This window comes from Lissotriton helveticus, chromosome 12 (assembly GCF_964261635.1).
Source record: "Lissotriton helveticus chromosome 12, aLisHel1.1, whole genome shotgun sequence".
Taxonomy (NCBI): Eukaryota; Metazoa; Chordata; class Amphibia; order Caudata; family Salamandridae; genus Lissotriton; species Lissotriton helveticus.
In genome coordinates, this window is record NC_136073.1 from 482616288 (window position 1) to 482633303 (window position 17016).

Genomic DNA, 17016 nt, shown 5'->3' on the forward strand with positions numbered 1-17016 from the left:
AAGCAAAAGTAGGAAAATACTTCCCTTTAAACACATTACATAGATGAGTAACCCCAAGAATTTAGAAAACATATTAAACACTTACTAATAAATAAAAGATATATGTATATATGTAAATATATATATATATATATATATATATATATATATATATATATATATATATATATATATATATATATATATTACCTACTGGCGGTCGCCAGTAGGTATATATAGTTAGGATTTTTTCTCTATGGGTTTTTTGAAAATTCTATGTCTAATAACTTTGGCGTTTGTGGACGGAATTGGCTGAAATTTTCAGGAAAAGGGCACATTTTGTTTCTGAGCAGCCCTTGAAAATTTGGGGGGGGTTCGTCAAGGGGGGGCTGAGAAAAAAGGGGGGTCCCAAAACGTGTTTTTAACATTGAGTTTTCCATTGGGGCGGTTGGCCTCACTTTTAGCCCGAACGGGTGAATGGATTTGCACGAAACTTGGCAAAATTGTAGGGACTGGTAGCCCGATGTGCCTTTTGTAGGTCTCAATATATGTGCTACAGTGGATTTTGAGAAATTAACGTTTAAAAAAAGATATATATCTGTAACAGCGGACCGGGCAGCGCTCCAGGACGCGTACTTTTCGCGCAACGGAGCTTTGTGAAGCGAAGCTGATTGGTTCTCCAGCGTCTGTCAACATTCCAAACAGTCCGTAGCGGCCGCCATCTTGTCTCTCGGTAGGATCGAGAGACAAGAGGAGGCCAAAGCGAAGGGGCAAATGACCATAAGGGGGAATAGTAGATCCTCGCTGACCCCCTACGTTTGATGTGGAGGTTTTAAAAGGGCCCCGCGGGGCAAAAAAAAAAATAATAATAATAATCGAACGGCTGAATGGATTTGCACGAAACTTGGCAAAATATTAGGGACTGGTAGCCCGATGTGCCTTTGCTAGGTCTCAATATATGTGCTCCAGTGGATTTTGAGAAATTAACGTTCAAAAAAAGATATATATCTGTAACAGCGCTCCGCTTCGCGTACTTTTCGCGTTACGGAGCTTTGCGAAGCTGATTGGTTCTCCGGCGTCTGTCAACATTCCAAACAGTCCGTAGCGGCCGCCATCTTGTCTCTCGGTAGGATTGAGAGACAAGAGGAGGCCAAAGCGAAGGGGGAAATGACCATAAGGGGGCATAGTAGATCCTTCCTGACCTCTTAGGTTTGATGTACCATTTTGCCAAGTTTGGTGTAATTCCGTTCAGCCATTCAGGCTGTAGACGTATGTAAATGTCCTATGGAAAATTGCATGGGGAAAACACATTTGAAAGTGTTGAAATTTAGAACCAATTAAAATGTTACTTTGGTTTTGTATTTGTGTGTGATGAAAGTTAATTGGTTATGTATATATTTCAAATGAGAGGAAACCACAGCCATTTTGTGATACTACTGTCTGAGGTACATTTGTGAGGAATTTTTGGTGGTGAATTTCTGGTGTTTGATTTACACAGTACTAACACTTCTCCTACTTTTAAAAAGGTGAGTTGTTAATTTGTAAGGGGAACTATGTTGTACACTTGAAGATAATTTGAAAAATGTTTTCTGTTATTTATTTGCAGTCCTTCTGTTATACTAAATACTTGATAAAGTTAGTTTTATATTATGTATTACTAAAAACGATAAATGAAAGTGATTATTTTTTTCTGCAATTTACAGCAAGCAATTTCAAAATAAAATGGCTCACAATGAAGAGACCGTGGCAATTTCTTTTGAATTGTCCACTACATTGATTGAAATTGAGAGCACCAATAATGAAATATTGTCACAAGGAGGACATGACTTGTATGATTCCATTAGATTGATTGAAATGGACAGCACCAAGAATGAAATATTGTCACAAGGAGATGACTTGAATGATTCCACTACATTGATTGAAATTGAGAGCACCAATAATGAAATATTGTCACAAGGAGGAGATGACTTGTATGATTCCATTAGATTGATTGAAATGGACAGCACCAATAATGAAATATTGTCACAAGGAGGAGATGACTTGAATGATTCCACTACATTGATTGAAATTGAGAGCACCAATAATGAAATATTGTCACGAGGAGATGACTTGAATGATTCCACTACATTGATTGAAATTGACAGCACCAATAATGAAATATTGTCACAAGGAGGAGATGACTTGAATTATTTTTTTGATCAATCTCTTGATGGCGAATTTATCGAGTGTTTGGAGACCATAGAGTTACAAGAATCATCATTGGAGACTTTTCATGAGGACATTGCTGATGAGGACATGTTACTAGTTCTTTCAAATTTAGAAAATTCTGAAGAATAAATTTATATTTAGAAATCAAAAATTGTTTGAGACATTATTCATTTTTATTTTTAATTTATGAGGTTGTAGCGAAGTGATTGCAGTATAAAATGAGACTTATAGTATAGAGTGCAACATTTTTATGTTACATGGTAAGTTTACTCATATTTACTTCCCTTCTGCCACTATATTATCTCCAATGTGTATTTGACATCTCTTTTTCATCTCCGGCCTCCTTTCTCTCACTGTGTGTCTCCGATGCATCTTATCGCTGCTATTTTGTGTAATTACAGAAGAGAGTAAAATAAAATAGTTCGGAACGTGAAAAGGGGGCAAAGTAGAGTACTCCTCACCCCCTAGGCCTTTTTAGGCGGTCCCAAAAGGATCAGTTTCTGCTTTCCTGAGAGATTATGGTATGAGTTCCATATACCACAATAACTTGCATTACAACATGCAAGATATCTATCTCCTATTACCAACTTTTGGAGATATTCGCGCTAAGCGCGAATATCTCCAAAAAGTAACACCTGCCCTGAGCAGTTCTTAGCCATGTTATCCAATGGGAGGTGGATAACATGGCTAAGAGCATTAGCTCGGTAATGCATGAATATCGCTGAGTTTTTAGCGATATTCATGCATTGCGGCCGTTTATTATCGCATTTGCGATAAACCTTGATAATAGCAAGGTTTATCTTCGATAATTTCTGACGATGCTTAGTGGTAAAAAATTCGTTGGTAAGCATCGTTAGCGATAAATATCGCTTAACTTTGGTAATATGCCCCAACGTCTGTTAACGTTCGATTCGAAGGAAATGAGGAAGTGTTGAAAAACATTGTCTGCGCCATCTTGCCTTTTTTGAAATGCCACACTTTTGTCGTGCACGGCAGCCATTTTAGATGTCTTGACCAGACCCACTCTCTGCACGCTGTCGATTCGTAGCATGGCTCCTCACCCACGCAAGCATCTTCCCCAGGCACTGGTCACCACCGCTCTCTGTCTTATGCATGGGCAATAAACCTCCCCCCATCTGCGCTGCTCCTACCTGAGAATCACACTCTGTGCCCGCCCGACACCTCCCTTTCGCCCTATTCACTACCGCACCCTCTGACACTCCTCTTCCTCTGTGTCCGATTGTCCAGGCTATCAGCTAGCCCTGCAGATGTAGTTTATGGCCCCAGCTGTAAAGAATCACCCCTCTTCAAAGGAGTTATAGTAGATCAAGGCCCACACCCGATGAGATCCGTCACACCACACGTGTTCCTACTATCTGAAAACCATCCTGTATTGTGATTGGGGAGGGGACCGAGCCTGAAGCGGAAGATTCCAGGAATGACTCTTTGTACATCAAAGTTTTTACAATTATGTGTCACATTAAAAATATATAGCACTCCAACAAAGTAGTAGGAATATAAAACTTTAATAACATATAAATATATACAACAAAACAAAAACAGTAAAAACATTTAAACAACGAAGAGACCGTGGCAATTTCTTTTGAATTATCCAATAGATTTATTGAAATTGACAGCACCAATAATGAAATATTCTTGTCAGTAGCGGTCTGTTGTGCGAATAGTTCCAAGGCAGCAGAACGCGCTGAAATCTAGATGGCACGAAGGTGATGTCTAGTAAGTTGCCGCCCAGCAAATAACGGCGTGGGGCGCCGCGGGGGTGAGTGAGTCCAGTAGGCACCACAGCTATTCTTACCGGCATTGCAGAATTACTGCTGGGGACAATGCCTGTGCTGTAGCAGGGTCACAGCAGAAACAAAAAGGATTCTGTTGAAGATGTTGTTGGTTTTCAATTTGAAAACAGTTCTGGTGTCAACTGCTATGCTAATGTAGTGGTTAATGTTTTGTTTTCTCTAGAAAATGTAAAAGAGGGGGAGGCAGTCCAAAGTTCCGTTAAAAGGGCAAAGGAAAGGATCGGTGGTTTGAACTATCAGTCAAAAAGGGGAGGGGGTGCAATAATTTTTCCTACCGGGTCACACTGTGCTTTCACCGGAAGTGAGGTCTGCAGGATTCTAGTAATTCAAAGTGAGGCTGGCGCCAGCATGGGAGCGCCGATGTCCCGCGGATACAGTTTCGTCACTCCACGGGCGATCATGGCAGTCATTCCCCATCGGGGGTCGGAGACTCCCACGGCTACTCTAGAATCTTCAAGGTCATGGAGGACTACGGTGGTGGAGTCAACCAGTGACCGGGCCATTTCTTTATGCTGGGCCCGCTCTTGCCAGGTCGACCGCCATTTTGAGAGTTCGGCAGCTACCGGCGATCGCGGGGTCACATGAGCGGACGGGCTCCACCCTGCCGGGCGAGACGTTGCAGCATGGCCACAGTGGAAGAACCCTTTTCCGGGCGCCTGGAGCGCTGAGGGTGCAGCTGGGAAGCCTCCACCTGGGGAGGCGGGAGAGGCCTGTTCGCACCGTCTCTCCCTCCCAGTGCACCCCACGGCGTCTCGCTTGAGATTTGTTATGGCCGGACCAGGCGATGAGGACGAGGGGGGGGGGGGATCGGAGGCATGTGCAAGACATCCCCCCCCAGTGTTGTCGCAGCCATTATTCAAGAAAGAAGAAGTGTCCCGTCCGTCTTCGGGCCGGGCTTCCGGTAGATGTCGGCTGGACGCCCCTGGCTCTGGCCCCATGAACGGGTTTCTTGGTTTATCGGCTGCAGCCGGATCCCGTCGGCCTCGGCCCCCCGACCGTTGGTGGCCGGACCGGAAGAGCATGTGGCGGGACTACCTGCAACTCTCAAGGGCCACCGCGGCCGGACTGGGAGTGAGAGGGGAGGGTCGAGGAGACATTCCCCCCCCCTGCAACTGTTCAGCGTTGTAAAGGCAATCCCCTGGCCGGGTCCCGCTGGCCTCGGCCTCTCCTCCGGCTACACCCTACGTTAGGATCTCCTGGCCGAGGCGTGGCAGCAGGACCTGCCTTATATGGGCTGCTCCCGGCTGGGCGTAGCCGGAACCCTGCCCCACCTTGGAAGTTTCCAGAGTGGGGGCGGATGTTCTACTGACTTGCATTTTCCCTAGTCTATCGATTTTTTTGGCGTGGCAGGCGGTGGGACAGCGAGGGGTGATTTGGTTTCTCTTACTGTTTTTCTGGTCTCTCACCACTGGCATATTTTAACGTTTTCTTGTTTCTAGGACATTAATAGGTTTTATCATTACGTTATGTTATCGTTTCTTTGTTCGTTGTTTAATAAAAGTTCATGTTCATCAGTGGCCTACTGATTTTCGTTTTCCTATTCTTTTCTTTCCAGGTTGTTTCATGCTAAAGTTTCTGTTAACAGGATACAGTGATCACTTCGTTATTATTGCATATGTCCTTTTCACTAGGGGTGCTCTCTGGTCGGGCCAGATGACGTATCTCTAGTAAATGGTCCGGGTGAAACAGGTGCATCAATCAGTGGGGAGTAGATAGGCATGACAGATTACAACGGGGGAGAAAGGTCCGCATTACGTACCCTTTCACTACTTGCAAAGATTTTCCTACGTTTATTTGCAAACAGGGAATACCTCCAAAAAGAACTAATTCCCAAACAGTCAATGTTCGGACAATCAATCAATCAATGAGGAATGAAATAGGTACGACGTGTTAAAGGCTTGCGTTACCTACCCTTCACTATCTGCAAAGGGAGAGAGAATATTCCTATTCTTCCTCGTTTGCAGGCAGAGAAGATCCTTAAGAGAATTAACTTCGAACAATTCAATGCTCGATTCAAACAATCAACAAGGGGTACTGTGAACACAAATGAACGCCGCTTATGTACATACGCATTGCTATTTTCAACAGGTTGTTCCTAATGTTTCTATTTTAGCGAGGTCAAAAAGAGATCCCATTAGTGGCCTACTGATTTTGCTCGATTCCTTTTGTTTTTTTACACGATTTTTCGCTATCTGCAAAGACTAAACAGAGTATTGCGACTCTGTGCTTGTTTGTAAATAGAGAATGAACCAAAGAGAACAATCAATCAAATGGAGAGAGAAGCAGGCACGACGGATTACAAAGGGGGCAAAGGGCTGCGTTAACTACCCTTCACTATCTGCAAAGAGAGAGTACTCCTAATAGAAATGAGGGGTGGGGGGCAGCATTCAAAGCAGATCAGTGTGCATAAACACGAAAATGTTTTTACTTACCACGTACTTGACATTCGACAGCTTATGATATTTGCTATTAAAAAACCATTGAAATTCACTGAAAAAACCATAGGTTATAGACCATATATAGTTAGGAATTAGCATTTACAAAACCTTGAAAATTCACTGAAAAAGCAGTGGATTGCGGGTGCGCGATATATAGTTAGTGCAACTAACCATATATGGAATTTCAATGGTTTTGTGTGAGTAAAATAAGGTTTTTTAAATGCTAATTCCTAACTATATATGGTGTATAACCTATGTTTTTTTCAGTGAATATATATATAAATATATATATATATATAAATATATATCCACCTCACATTCTCCGATCTTGAGCCCCGACCTCTCACAGGGTGGCCTCGGCGCGCGGGGACCGGAGTGCCTCGCTTAACATCCAAAGAAACCTCCCTTTGTAACACAAAAGAAGAGCGCCGTGCACCAAATTCAGAATACAGGAGCTTTATTTCGAATACACCAGCATGGCAGCAGATAGGTTCCTAACGCGTTTCAGCTAATGAAGCCTTGATCACAGGTGAGCCTCTGGATAATTTTGCGGGCGTAGCCTTGATGCTGCGCCCTTTAACAAAGACTGCAACGTCACTCTGCAGTCCTCGCATACTTCAACATCCAAGATGCACTGGGTAAGTCTTTTTAGAGAAAGTCTGCAATTCCATTTTCCAAATTGTTAAAGTATTTCAGTCAAACTGCAGACTATACACTCGTAGTATTTTAGTTTCCACGTGCACCTATTGCTGCCATGCTGGTGTATTCGAAATAAAGCTCCTGTATTCTGAATTTGGTGCACGGCGCTCTTCTTTTGTGTTACAAAGGGAGGTTTCTTTGGATATAAATATATATATATATATATATAAATATATATATATATATATATATATATCGAACACCAGTCAAACTTTCACTTCTCAAAAGAGGCGCTGACTCCGTGCATCCATCAAAGTAGAAACGATTTTATTAATCCAATTAGTTGCTCAGACGCGTTTCGGTAGACACAGCTACCTTGTTCACTACCTCACTGTATATATATATATATGTATGTAAATTCACTGAAAAAACCATAGGTTTTACAGACGTTATAGTTTGGAATTAGCATTTAAAAATCCTTTGAAATTCACAAAAAAAACATAGGTTTCAGGCACTTAATAGTTAGTCGGACTTTTGACTCATATAAAACCAGAGAAATTCGCCTGTTATAGTTAGTTGAGCTAACTATAACTTGTGCGCCCGCAATGCACTCCTGATGATGTCACATATTACATCACTCATGACATGGTCAGTGACATCACTGATGACATCACTGATGACATCTCAAATGACATCACTGATGACATCATCCAGTGAATGTGTGTTTCTGTAACGTTTAAATATTTTTCATATATATCTATGCCAAGGTGTATTGAAGAATGAATGCATTTACAAGTGCCTAAAGGAATTATGTAGTAGGTGCGTGACTGAATGTATAAGTGAGTGATTGAACGTGTCTTACTGAATGCATGGGTTAGTGACTAAACTGTGTGAAAGTCTGTATTAGTCTCTCAGTTGGTGTGTAAGCAACTGCATGGGTTGCTGAATAGTTACATGAGTTTCTACATGGGTTATTGATTTGTTGTCTGAGTATCTGTATGGATCCCTGAGTGTCTGTGTGGGTTGGTGGAGGGGTGTATGAGTCTGTGCATAGATGTCTGGGTGATTCACTGGTTGAATGGATTAAAAAGTGCATCTGGGAAGGGCTGTATGGGTGAGTTAGTGTGTGTATGGGTGTATTGGTGAGTGAATGAATGTCTCAGTGGTATATCTGTAACTAACTACATATGTTTTAAAGCACTATATGTGAGTGTTGAAGTATGTAAATGAGCATACATGAGACTAACTTATTTGAAGAGTGGGGGGATAAATACGTGCCTGCTTCTATCAGTGATTGTATAAGACAGTAAATATGTGTTAGTATCTGTATAAATGAGTGATGTAGTATGTCTATAAATAACGGAGTTTAGTATATAACTGTATACATGAGTAAATGGGTATGTGATTTATTCTTTGCATTACTGACTAGGTGTGTGAGTAACTCTATGGATGAGTGGCAGAGTGTGACTGCATTTATAGATGTATGAGTGCATATTATAGTCCTGTATTAAAGAGTAACTATATGTATAAGTGACTGGATGTGTGTGTAGACCTAGGAAATAGTGAGTGGTATGTAGTATATGGCATTCTTGTATGTATGGTTTCAAAAATAGTAGTCTGCATTTTAGAATGGGTGTATCAAAGTTTATATTTGGGCATCAGTATGTGCATCAGATTACCACGTGGATGATGTCATAAGTGATGTCATCAGTGATGACATTTGAGATGTCATGAGTAATGTCATCAGTGATGTCACTGACCATGTCATGAGTGATGTAATATGTGACATCATCAGCAGTGCATTGCGGGCGCGCAAGTTATAGTTAGCTCAACTAACTATAACAGGCGCATTTCTCTGGTTTTATATCAGTCAAATGTCCAACTAACTATAACGTCCCTGACTATGGTTTTTTTGTGAATTTCAAAGGTTTTTTAAATGCTAATTCCTAACAATAACGTCTGTAAAACCTATGGTTTTTTCAGTGAATTTCGAAGGTTTTTTAAATGTTAATTTCATATTTTAATGTTTATAAAACTTATATATTTTTTTACTTTATATTGTAATATTTTGGAACTCTATTATCCTTCTATTTTTTTAACATTGAAAATTATGTAATGTTTTATATCTTCCCCAAAAAATATGTATATATATTTTTTTTTTGTTGAGAAAACTGCAGTCCCATACTGGTAGTGTACCAAGCTCCATCACCACCCGTATCCTATGCGCCATATTGCTAAACTCGTAAATGATGTGCATTTTGTATCCGACGGGTTCGTGGCACCGCCTCCCGCGTAACATCATATACGTATGAGGTTGCGCCAGCTGCTACTTTGGTATCCGATAGGTACGCAGTACCAAGCCACGTGTTACGTCATGTATGTATGGGGTCGCGCCCGCTGCACGTTGCGCATGTGATGAGTACACAGTGCCAGGCCCTGTGTTACGTCACAGACGTATCATGTTGCGCCGGGTACGCCATTCCCTAATTTTTTTTATGTCTCAAAACTATATCTAAACACCTTTAAACTGTATATGACAGCAAGTGTTAATCAAACATATTTTAAACATTTATATATTTCTAACTGTAATAAACTGATATTATGATAAATATATTTTCACAAAATCGCCTTGGGTGTGTCCTCCTTGCGCCCTCGATGCGCAATTGCCATGTGACCTTAAAAAAAGCATTTGATTGGTTCATACCATTTCCCATTGTAACAGTTGGAGGACCCCACCCATTTTAGTCATTCTCTGTACAGCATTTGATGAGACACACTACTTCTGCTTGGAGAGCTTTTTTGAAAAGTATTTTTGCTGTGTACACATATCTTATACTACACACAACATGCAACAATCATCTTGATCAATATTCATGGTCTGTACATTAGCCTTCCTGTGTCATGGGCATGCATCTGAAACGTTACATAAAGAAAAAAATGTGTGTTACACGATGTCCCTGGTGTGTGTGTGTGTGTGTGTGTGCGCATTATTGTGCTGCCTTTTGGCCTGGGTATTGGTGGCTCGAAGGAGTATCATAAGCCATGGGCAGAGTGCGCATCCTAGATCACATGTGTCAAACAGTAAAGAGTAATGTGTATATTTGTGTTGCTTTCAGGCTTTACCAGTATAGTAGTGTGTCATATGTGAGACTTTCAGATTCACGTTTGACATGCATTGCTTGACTGTAATGAACGTTATCACTATGTATGACGTAGCCTCACTGCTGATCCTCCCTCCATCCGAGCACATTCACATGTGTGCGCTTCACGATAGCAACACTTTCAATAATACCGCACATCAATTACATGCGTGTCTGCGCATATCCACAAGCTTGACAACAGCATGTGATGTTGGCCATTCAATGTTTTCGAACAGCATCTCATTAGCGATAGTTGCCGCCCTCCCGGTACATGTACATTCATGTAAATTGCGCATTCTGCGATGTCAAAACTGCAACAGGGACACACACAGAAGTACACTTCCTGGCCAGGCAGGAACTGAACAACGCCCATGTCCCCGGAACAATTATTCACACCCCTACGCTGGCCTGGCTTACGCAAGCCCAGCCCACTTTGCGTATGTATAAAGAGGATAAAGACAACGCCACATGTCCCAGTTCTTTCACACTGCCTGAGGTGATATGGCCGCATCCACCTCGCATATCACAATGCGCAATAAAAAACAAGCATTTACAATGCAATGGTTTCGCCTTTGGAAAAGTTAGAGCTATTGGCATTGTAAATGACAAAATTTGTATTTATTTGTTGGTTTTGTCATTTACATTGCCATTAGCTTAATCTCTCGCAATGTGAGACCTATTGTACCCTACGGACGAGCTCAGCAGACAGCAATTACTACCACACACACACCCAGAGCCACACACACACACACACACACACACACAGAGCCACACACACACCCAGAGCCCCACATACACCCAGAGCCCCCCACACACACACCCAGAGCCCCACACACACACACACCCAGAGCCCCACACACACACACCCACCCAGAGCCCCATACACACACACACCCACCCAGAGCCCCCCACACACACAGCCACCCAGAGCCACACACACACACACCCGGAGCCACACACACCCACCCAGAGCCACACACACCCAGAGCCCCCCACACACACACACGCCAGGCGAAACCTAAAAAGTATAACAAATGAAAATGCAGAAGGAATAGGCAATATACAAAATGTACAACCTCTTTTTACAAACTACTGTAGCAGAACCACAACAGTGCTAACCTGAACATTACAAAAAAAGTGCAGTCTATTCTACGGACTGAAAATCACTTTAAATGCTTTCGACTGTCTCATGGAAAGAATAAAAGAAGTGTGTACACAAAATCCCAAATTGAAGGAAAGCAACGTTGGGCTGTTCTTTAAAAAAGTATGGTAGGCTCCATGCATGCATCTGTGTTGTCTGCGGCCAATGTGTGTTGTAATAGCAGGGGATCATCGCTAAAAACGTACCCATCACGCCATAAATAGGCCTAGAAACTTCTAAAAAAAAAAAACGGCCCTTATACTGATCTGTCAGACCAGCCAATCGGGCCAGTCCGATCCTGGTGGTCTGTGTACACGGATTGAGACTGGGCCATGTGGTCAGGTGGCACTTGAACCTGGAGCCTCTGTCTGCAGGGTCACTGTTCTACCCGGGCCCCTGGCTTGATGGAGGCATCATGGACGGTGGGGCTTCCGGAAGTGGCAATCCATGAAATGGAAAGAAGGGCTGGCAGACTGTCAACAAGGGTGTGTGGGCAGTGATGTAGAAAGAGCTTCATGGGCACTAGTTTAAGGAAGAAAATGGGCCCCCTCACATACATTTGTAATAAAACATTGGCACTAATGGAGGTGAAGTGGACCCCTCATTCCCACGGGCCCTGGCGTAAATAAGCCCCTGCTGGTGTGCTCGGCTGCTCTGATGTGCACCCTTCCTGAACCGTGCGCTATTGGATACTATTTGCAGGAGCCCCTTCGTATTGGCTGGTGGTCAGCTTGTGAGCACCATCATTGTACCAAGGGAGGACCACCGGAAGAGAGGCCCAGTGCCCCTTCGTCAACTGGTCTCACGCTTGCAACTGCAGCTCTGCTGGGCTGATGGTAGCCAGCAGCTGCCACAACAGACACCAAGTTTAACAACTCCCTTTCTTCCCTGCTTCCGGCTTCAATGCGAAGTGGACGCATTTGCTACCTTTTCATTGGGGCAGGACGGCCCTACGGACAGCGGGAGGGGGGCGGATGAACGGGCCCATGAACAGCGGAAAGTGAAGCAACAGGTCCCACACATATGAATTTGGACAACTTCAAACCCCAACTTTCACCAATGCCAAGCCACTCTTTCTATCCTAGATGCCGATTTGACCATCAGGAAACAAATTGACAAGAAAACCAAGACAGCCTGATACCAGATCACTCTCCAAAAGAAAGTAAAACCATTCCTCCCCAAACAAAAAGCAAATTTGGCACACCCATAGCCAGAACACCATAATGAATATACGTCATCTACAAAGCCATCACAACCGGCACTCCCACCTGCCCAGCTGGCTGACGAGAGCTCGCCACCCTCGTGGCTCTTGGAACACCCACAGCCAGGACACGTCACTCTGAAGACTAAGAATGCAAACGAGGCAACCAACACGTGTCTCCATGTATGCACCCCGGAATTCAAACAACACCCCTGTATCAACCAGGACCGCCTAATGATATGTCAGTCTAGTAAGGGGCTGAAGCCAGCACTACATCACAGCGCAGCAACAATCCACTTCCGCTCTGAGATACCAGCTATCGCTCCAGCTACCTCTCGGTGGTATCTTTGCCTAAGACTATGTAGATATGTCCACTAGGTTAACGCTACACAAATACCACACACACACATTCGTGCACACAGCAAGTACAGGGCCCAGGCCTTCGCCAGCGCAGAGGCCTGAGCTTCCCTGTGCCATGCCTCGGGGCTGTGGTGGAGCCTTTCGAAGCAGCCTTTATTCATTTTTTCGATGTGCTTGGGAAGTATTGATTTCCCATCTAATTCAGTGTCAAAACGTGAACCGTGGCTGTGCTAACAACGCAGCGCTAGGAAAAAGTGAGTGCGTCCCAAGGTGCTGCGAGGCAGCGGTGACAGCATCGCCCAGTTATTTGGCAAGAGCCTCCTGATCCCCCGGCCCATTCACTGGGGACGGGAGGGGCGGAGTGGTGGGGCGGGGGAACAGGTGGCAAACTGCAGAGTGAACAGACCTTTTCGAGCGGATCTGCAGGGGCACCATTCTGTGCAGGCGAGGCTGATGGACGGCCACCGGGGAGGGAGGGGGGGATAAAGCTGCCCCCCATGCACACACTCCGCACAATCCATCCAATGGATAATTGTTGTAATTGGATTTGTTGCACGGCTCAAGGGGAAAAACAAATGCTTGGGGCAGAAAAGGGGAAAAGAGTGTAGCAGTGAGAGTTTAAGGCAGGGCCATTACGGAGACAGCAGGTGGAAGGGGCACTGGGGGCGTCCAGAGTGTGTGGGAGTGCCCACCAAGAATACGGACACGTGCAGCGCCAAGAAGCGCGACTGGTTAATGCACAGAGGGAGCCTGTGGCCAGCACACCGATACCGCTGCAGGAAAAAGTTAGCAAAAACGTAACGATCGAAGGTAGATTTTCAACCAGACTACAGAGGCCTGTGGCGAGCTGCGCGCGCCTTCAGGTGACCTGCTAAGTTCTGTAAAGCACCAGAAAGAAGTGCTAAATAGGCGTTCAGCTAGAAATGACCGGTGGGGCTGTGGTAGGGCAGACTGCACACCCCCTGACCTTCAGAATACCTAGCCTGTCCTGTCCTGCAGCCAGGATTCCCCGAGCACCGGATACATTCTCTACTCCTCGGTATCCTGAACATGACATAAAGGATAAAAAATCCCATACACAAGCTAGAGGAAAGGAACCAAAATCGGTCAATATCGAATAATCCGACAGAAACCAACAAGTAAGGTCCCGGGCCGGCAGCCAATCTCAGCGCGGCCCGGGGAATGACGTCACGGGGCCTGGGCCGGCAGCCAATCACAGCGCGGCCCGGGACACACGTCAACAAGGGTCGGGACTTAAAAAAAGACCCAGAAACGGCCGAATTGCGTTTTCACGGGAAAGCGTGATTGACAGCCTCTGTCTCCCAATGGCTAGCCTCCATTTATGGAGCTAGCCAATGGGAGACAGAGGCGGGACCAAAGCCCCATATCTAGGACATGAGATTTTGCCCTGGGCGGAGCAACTGCTACGCAGTTTCCAACGGCCAGGGCGAAACCTAAAAAGGGATCCATAAGGCGTACACCATCCTGCCAATCAACACCGGACATAATTTGTGAACCCTACTGGACGTCGTGTTTCGAAAGGGATCCATGAGGTGTACACCATCCTGCAATCAACACTGCATCTGAATTGTGAACACTGCTGCCCGTCGTGTTTGGACACACAGCAATGACAGCAAGTGAGCAGTGGGGTCTGGGTGCCCAGGGGCTGTAATTGAGCGTGGTGCTGTGGGAGGGGTAGTGTGCATCAGCCTGGCTGCGCAGGTGCGAACAAGCGAAGTTGCCGTGCGTAATGATGTGATCTCTGACCTCATTCAGTCACATCTCTGTCTCATTTTAAAGACCTGATGGACCGTACTGTAGGCCTGAGCCAGGGGGCAGCGCTGCCCTACAGACACGTGGCATTGGCTTTTGGAACATTGTAGTGAGCTAATTACTATTTTTTTTTGTTTTTTTTAATGCAAGGAACAAGCAAGATACAGAGAAGCAAAATGGATATAAAAAAGTAGAGAAGAAAAAAAAAACAATCAATCAATAAACAATAAACAAAGCATTTGACGATACAATCAGATGCAATTATTATCACAGAAACAGCAAAAACTATTTAAATATAAATAATTAAATGAGAGCAGCAAGAAATAACAACGCAGAAGATTAAACACGACACCGGCGTTTATGAGAAAAAAAACAAATCCATTTTGGAAATAGAGTAAGGATAATTAATTTAAATCCAGTCATTTACGAATACTCTTTAGTTTTAAATATGGCAACTTCAAGGTTATACATAGATAACAACTGAGCCCTCCAAGAGAAAAGTAACGGAGGATCTGGAGATATCCAATCTTTAGTAATGCAGGCGCGCAGCACAGCCATACAAATGAATAAAAAGGCAGAACGTTCCTCCGATCTGGGCAGCACTTTAGAGTCAGTGCCAATCAAAACCAGCTGCACTGAGATAGAAATTGAGGGGTCAAGTATTTCTCTCAAGAACTGTTGAATAGACCCTAATAAATCAGCCAACTTAGGACATAAAAAAACATATGTTGCGTATCAGCAGCATAACAGCCACATCTACTGCAGCTGGTTCCGGCACCAGTACTCCATTTGGAAACTATCCTTGGGGAATAATACATATCATACAGAACCATATAATGTTGTGCCCACATTCTGCCGGAAATCAAAAAATCGTTGGCTAAAGAAATCGAAGAATGAAGATCAATTGTCAATACATTTAATTTAATTCTCCATTTCTCCTGAAGTTGCTCCAAATCATCTGGAAGTAGCAAGATTAATTGAGCATAAAAGAAACCAATTGGGAACACTTTTCCCATCTCCTCTATCAAAGGAAATACCTTAAAACGTACATTATATTGACCCAAGTGTCCACAGAAGCTTCGATTTTGCAGGAACTTGAAAAAGTCCTTCTTCTGTACGCCAAATTTACGTTGTGACTCAATAAAGGACAGTAGATGTAAATGTAAATGTAGTTGAGCTTATATAGCGCACAGCTACCCGCAGTGGGTTTCCCGGCGCTTGCTTAGGGAACCCGTCCTGGTATTCCCCTGTGAGATAGCAGGGTATCCACAAGGTGAAAGTCAGGCATCCCGCCGCGAGGGGCCGTTGTGGAGATTAAGCAAGCTATTGCCCAGAGTCGCAGAGTGTGAACCCGTGAGTCGAGGAGGCACCGGGGCGAGAATTATCGAGTCCGTGGAATTTTTAGTCCAAGACCCGCCGAGGCGGGGAATTGAACCCTGGTCCAGGACCAATCTCAGCTTCCGGGTCTGCTGCCTCTAACCCCTGAGCCACACTTCTCCACCATGAAGGTCATGAAACATATCTCCTAAATTATTGATTCCAAAATGATACCAGTTTCTGGCTATTGAATCTCAAAAAATATTAGGAAAAATTCCTGCTGCCTGAAATGGAGTATAACGATTTATTTAAGGTAATCCTAAAAACCGCTTAATTTGTTTCCAAATTGAGAACGCAGCAAGAAGAACCTTGAACTTGTTTTTTTTATAATAGCTAGGTTCAAGTATTTTCAGAAAACAGACATTAACCTCTTCTCCTATAGCAAATTTATATATTGAGGGATGATGACATGATAATAACTTACATTTTTTGCCAACAACTAGGGGAAAAATAAATTGCAGAACCGATGCCCAATAATAAAATTAAAAATATGGAATACCCCATCCCCCCCTAGATCTGGGAAGTACCATTTTTTTTAAAGGCCCTTCTATTCCTTTTATAGCCCCATAGAAATCTTGTGGAGATATTTTCGAATCTTTTAAAACAGGTAACAGAATATTCTAATGGGATGGATCTAAATAAATATTTGAGGAAATACAAACATTTTCAAAACATTTGCTCTTCCATGTAATGATAGATGGAGATGGTTAAGGCGTTTTAACTTAGATTTAACTTTATCTAAGACTGGATTAAAGTTAATTTCTGGGATCTTACTAACAGGCGAGGTAATTTTGATGCCAAGATATGTAGCCTCTGGTACGACAGTTACACCTCTCGGAGAGTTATCCCCCACATACAGAATCTGAATCTTATTTATGTTCAGCTTATATCCCGAGAAGTGCCCAAATTGCTTCGCCAAAGCTTCAACGGATGTTAAAGGGGGCTG